Source organism: Thunnus albacares, chromosome 15, assembly GCF_914725855.1.
Source record: "Thunnus albacares chromosome 15, fThuAlb1.1, whole genome shotgun sequence".
In the NCBI taxonomy this organism is placed as follows: Eukaryota; Metazoa; Chordata; class Actinopteri; order Scombriformes; family Scombridae; genus Thunnus; species Thunnus albacares.
The window spans coordinates 23,520,482-23,526,822 of record NC_058120.1 but is presented as its reverse complement, the minus strand read 5'-3'; positions in this window follow the sequence as shown (position 1 = coordinate 23,526,822).

The window sequence follows — 6,341 nt, the reverse complement described above, 5'->3', positions numbered from 1 at the left end:
TTAATAACTGTGTGTTAGTTCTATTAAACTATTTGATATTTTTTATATAATGTTTGTTTTACTCTATAGACTGTGGAAACCAGGTGAATTGAGGTGGAACATAAGTACATTTACTCATTAATTATATTTAAATACAAATTAGATGTGGTTGAATTTTATTATATTATCATTTTGTGCAATTTACTTCATCTCTGCTGTATTTCAAGGAAAAGTAGTTTTTACTCCACTATGCTTATTTGATAGCTGTAATTTCTTGCTGCTTCATTAATGTGTATACTGTATGTTTATACGGCGTAAATAACTCAAATAATATTAATGTGTAATGTTATACATTAATCTGCGGTGGTAAATAAGTATATTCACTTGTACTAGACTGTACCTAAGTACAATTTTAATGTACTTACACTTTATGTTACTTTATATTTCTAATCCACTATATTTCAGGGGGAAATACTACTTTTTACTCGACTTTATTTCTTTTACAGCTATAGTGAATGGTTACTCTTTACTGGAAGGTTTTTTGTACAAAACATATGATCTACTCATAAAATATGATAAAATATGATGATATTGTTGGTTAAACTACCCAGCAATATATAAACTAGTTAAAATAAGCTTCATTTTGACCAGCTGCAATATTAAATTGCTGCTATATTAATTCATCAACAATAAATAATCCTGTAAAATTATATCACATTCTGCACAAGGATCATTCTGCATAATAACTAGTTTTACTTTTGATACTTTAAGAATATTTATTTACTTTAAGTAAAGGATCTGAATACTTCTTCCACCACTAATGAAAAAGGTAAACTTCCCACAAGTATATAATATACAGTAGTAGAGATTACACAGTAGTTTGTAGTTGTATAAACCTATACCAACATTATTAATATTCTGCTTATAGATTAAAATATTGATATATGAATAATTAAAACTCAGGAAGGGCCCTTCATAATGAGTAATTTTATTGATGATACTTCAATATTTTACTTCACTAACATTTTGTATGCAGGACTTTTACTTGTCGTATCTTCACATTGCAGTATTGCTGTAAATTTCCGGGGATCAATAAAGTCTTATCAGCTTTTAATACAGTATCTGAATACTTCCTCCACCAGTGAGTCCTCTAATAACACTCCTTACTGTATGAATGATAGCTCTTAAAAAGTTAGTATTGTCAAACATGACCAAACACAATTACAGAGCTGAATGAAAGACAGACAGGGAAGGGGGCTGGGTGGTGTGCTGAACGGAAAAAACGGAGGTCAGATAGAAAGCCCTCTCCTTTTAAAGTGTCATCTGGATTTCATTTCATAAATTCCACATATTTTACATGTACTGGCCACAATTTTCACTAGCTCCTGAAAATGAGGAGCTGCGTAGAGCCCTTGGCTGACCTACAGTTCTGGACAGCAGCAAACCTGGCCTCTTATTACCCTCTTCAAAAACACACACACACACACACACTGAAGCTGATGTAGAAGCATGTCTAGTAGTGACGGAAACGCACAGCAACAAATAAATAAGCCCACAAAGCCGAATTATCCGTGACATTAATCAGGGTTGTGAGAGATTTTTACATAGCGGGAGAATGAAAGAGAAAGTGGCAACAGAGAGCCACGGGTGTGAAAAGGGCTATTGAGTCTGGACTGGGGTGTCCCGCACCTGCGCTGTCTATTCACCCCACTGTTTACACACTGTCATCCACAATTAATACCTCCTGGGGACTGGGCTGCCTGCCCTCTACAGGGCCCCCGGACCCATCCAGGGCCCTTATGGATGCCTAATTGAGCATACCGCTCTCCTGATTGAATTAACAGCTCTGTCTCTGGGACCTTTTCCCCTTCCACCGAGGAGGGGGACTAATCCACACCCGCATGGGACCCCTGTACCGTCCCACAGAAGACAGAGCAGAGGGAAGAGGGGAGGAGGGGGTGGGGTTGGTGGCTGGAGAAAGCAAAGGGTCAGAAGGGGGAGTTGTTGAAACTGTCCAGAAAACGTGTCCCTTTCTGTTGGCAAACCGAGGCTGGAAATGTGAACTGGGGGCAACGAAAGGTCTCAGTCTTCACAGGACCAGTAAGGTCCAGCAGGGCAGCGAGTGTGCAGCACAGAGCAAGTGAAAAGGCTGGATTGTTGAGAACATACATAACATTAGCATATACAGTACTGTGCACATACACAGTGCTTATGGGATACTTCTAACTTTCTCACAATCACAATTCACTGATCTGCTTACAGCACAGATATTCAATTTTGGATACATGTGAGGTTCTAAAAGATAATACAAATACCTATAATATAGACTTCACAGACAACCTAAAATAGATTTTGTTTTTGTCAATACTTTGTTCCAATAATCCTGTGCTTCCCAACCTTTTTGGCTTGTGGCTGCTTAAAATTAATCTAAATCATTTTACAGCCCCTTGTCACAGGTTTCATACGTCTGCTGCTTGTGATCAATTTATCTAGAGAGTGATGTTGTTATATGAGTAAATGTAAAATTATGCAGTCATTCACAAAAAAGCAAAAATTAAAAACTGAAAACTGACAAAATAAACATAAGTTGGTGTAGAACAAGTATGTATTTTCTGCCTTCAGATTCTTCAGATTTGTCTTAGGAAACTGTACGGCGGTCCCGACCACACACATGTGCTTATATGTGATTGAATAAGTAAGAATTATCCAAAGAATTATATCTTTGATGGTGTCGAAAAGCCATCATAACATAAAAACTGTTAGAAAACAATATTTATATTATAATTTGACCCAAAAAATCACTGTTACCATTTCAAAGAAGAGGATATATGAGGATGTCTAAGCCTTTAAATGAAGAATTAATTTACAAAAACTAACAATTAATGATTCAACAAATGATGAAAGAAAATGGTAAAAGAAAAGAAAATATTGTAAGTTATAGCTAGCTAGCTAAGGAGTCTGGGAGAAACATACATCATATTTGAAGAGAGTGACCAATGTCAAATAGCAACCATCTGAGTCTGTTTGTTATTCATATTTTTCTGAATTTAAATAGCAGAAGCAGTTTCATTTTTTAAGTGATAATAACATTGTAGAGGTCTTACAAAAATAGAGGGGATATCATCACATTTGGTTCACACTAAAAATGTTCCGCTCTGGGCGAACACCCTACAGTGTCCTCTTGGCACGATCCCCTGCAATAGTAGTAAAATATAATAATGTGGAAAATCAGAAGCCCTCTGGAGAGGTGGAAATGCACTGAGACCAACTGTATCCTCTTTATTTCCAGGTCTGTAAAAGAGTTTGCCATGTCTTTATCCGTACTTGTCAAAGTTCAGCACACATGTAGAGCTAAAAAAAAAAAATCAGATCTGCCTCTTGAACAGAAATGAAATGGGTGAGTTCATCTCAGCCGAGGCGGCTGACTGTAGAGTCATGGAGCCAAAAGTGGTTATTCTCTGAGTTCCCTGATTTTTTCTCCGTCTGTAATCTCTGGGCTGGATTCATTTGTTGCCTCTCTGTAAAAATAAGCTTTTTAAGTGGAGTAGACGGCACATAGATCCTTTTAACTGCATTGATATTCACTCAGCTTTGTTATTCTAACTTCAGACTTAGTAATCAATCACTTGCTGGTTGAGCTCCAAAGTAGGAGAGCTGATATGGAATCAGTTTGTACTCCCAGGACATCGTAACTAAAATCTTTAGAATACTTTAATAACCATGCATTATAAACTATTCATGCTTTTAGTGATGCTATGCTCAGGAGCACATTGTTGCTCTGCATTAATGTACTGTATGTACTTTTTCCTCTCTAAGCTCTGCACTGTATTACACTTTTAATGGTCCATTAAACTGTCTCGAGTCATTATCTTTTCTTTTAACATTTAATGCATTTAGCTAAAGCTGTCATACAGCTAATAAGGTTGTAAAATTTAGTTAAAAGTTAAAGTTTAAAACAACATAGAATTTAAAATCAATATATGGGCACAATTATTCATTTAGGAGCGGAAAGGCTGTCCGCACACTGACATTTTCAAGCTGCCAAGTATTATTGTAACGTTTCAACCTGTAAGGTCTTCGTCAGGCAAACGTTTGTCTGACGAAGACCTCGCAAGTTGTGTGGACAGCCTCTCATTCTCCTTGTTGCTGCTTTTTGTCCTGCACCTGTACCCAACTAGGATTTGCAATTATTCATTCAAAATACATTATGCTGTGCATATCGTAGCAATCACTCAATTTAATCCCAATTCACTACATAACACATTATACAGACTGTTTTTAATAGTTTTCTAACAATAGATTTATATTTTAGAGAAAATATGTTATCATCACACTCACAGTTCTGTCTGTAAAATACAACAGATAAACTATATGTTTTTGTGTCTTAAATAGCAGCCATGAGGACACAGAAATACAGAGGGTGAGTGGGATTTATGGTGGGTTTATGGTTTGACTAAAAATAGATTTTAGGGTACAACGTCACATACTTACAAAGTGCATGGAGAAGGAGAGAAGTCTGAAGGAGTCAAAACTCCAGCAACACTTGCAGTATAAAGACCAACTTTATTATGAGACCAACACATTTCAGCTTGTGGCCTTCATCAGGGTCTCATCAGGTTGACCCCTGATTCAGGGTGTAAATGCCTCTTATATATATATATATATATAACATATGCCTCTTGGTTATGCTTGATTAGTAAAATATTTAAAATATACATTTTCTTTCAAATAAACTGCATCTTTGTCCTGAAAGGTAGTTACAGCCCTGAAGAACATCCAACACATGTCTGTACACATTTTCTACTTTTGGATGAATCTGATCTTTATTCCTCGTACCTCCTCGTGCTCCGGGCCCTCACCACCAGCCGAGCGTTGCAGTGGGCTCCATGACCGCACAGAGCAGCTCACCTCTCGATGAACCCCCCAGTCCAGCTTCGGTGGGGAGCATGCCCTCCCAAAAACAAAAACAAAAACACAAAAATTTCTGTCGAGCATAACCCTGCACCAGTGAACTGTGCAGCAACCACACCATGCCCCGCTCCCCTTTGGCCCCCCTCCCAGACCCCATGCCCCCTGTTAACAAGCCAGCCAGCACGTTCCCTGTAGTCACTTGTTACCCTGCTGTCCCTCTGATACGGCTAACGGGCGGGGCCAATTAAACTCGCACTGTTCCCCATACCGGGTCAGGAGTTTAGTGGGTCATCATTGCTGCGATTTTCACCCAGAGTTATCTAATCCTGATTCAACCGCTCGGACTGGACCAAACCAGACTGGTCTCTCTCAAAAAAGTTGCTTTCGATGAATACAGTCCATTCATTCATTTAGTAATGGTGTGTGGTGAAAGAAAATAGTCACAGAAATACACAACAGAGATAGCTGGCACTGTTAGTACTTCTAGTATGGGTGGGTGTCTCTGGGAACGCCCTGGACTGGTTCTCTTCCTGTCTCCCAGATAGGAGTTTTTCTGTGTTACTTGGTCCCTACATGTCTGAAACTGCTGCTCTTTCCTGTGGTGTGCCCCAGGGATCTGTCTTGGGTCCTGTACTATTTTCTCTGTATATGCTTCCCTTAAGCCATATTATTAGCAAATTTAAAAGTATCTCTTATCACTGTTCCGCTGATGACTTTCAACTGTATGTTTCTTTTAAACTTGATGAGACTGATAAACAATCTGTTTTGCACAATTGTCTGACTGCCATAAAGGACTGGATGTCTAACAACTTTTTACAGCTAAACACCGATAAGACTAAGGTCCTTATCATTGCTTCAGATATCAAAGCTTCCAAGGTTGCTCAGTGCATTTGGTCCCTTTCTTCAACTGTACAGTCTAATCTTGAAAATATCTGTGATACATTCGATCAGGCTATGCACTTTGATCAACATATCAAATCATTAACCCGTTTCTTCCATTTAAGAAACATAGCCAAACTCAGGTCTGTTGTATCACAACCAGAGCTAGAGATGATTATTCACACTTTTATTTCATCCCAGCTAGACTACTGTAATTACCCTTTCACCTACCTCAGCAAGTCGTCCCTTGACTGTCTACAAATGGTCCCGAATGCTGCTGCAAGGCTGCTGACCAGGTCAAGCAGGACGACTCACATCACACCTATCGTAGCATCTTTACATTGGCTTCCCATCAAGTTTAGGATTCATTTCAAGGTTCTTGTCTTCATATATAGAACTCTGCAGGTCAGGCAACTACTCCATCCTCATATCACCAGTAGGTCACTGGTCTTCTGACCAGGGCTTACTGGTTGTCCCTCGTGCTTGACTGAAAACAAAAGGTGATTGTGACTGTGAAGGTGTAGCTCCAACACTGTGGAACACTCTTCCTATAGACACACGATCTGCGATCT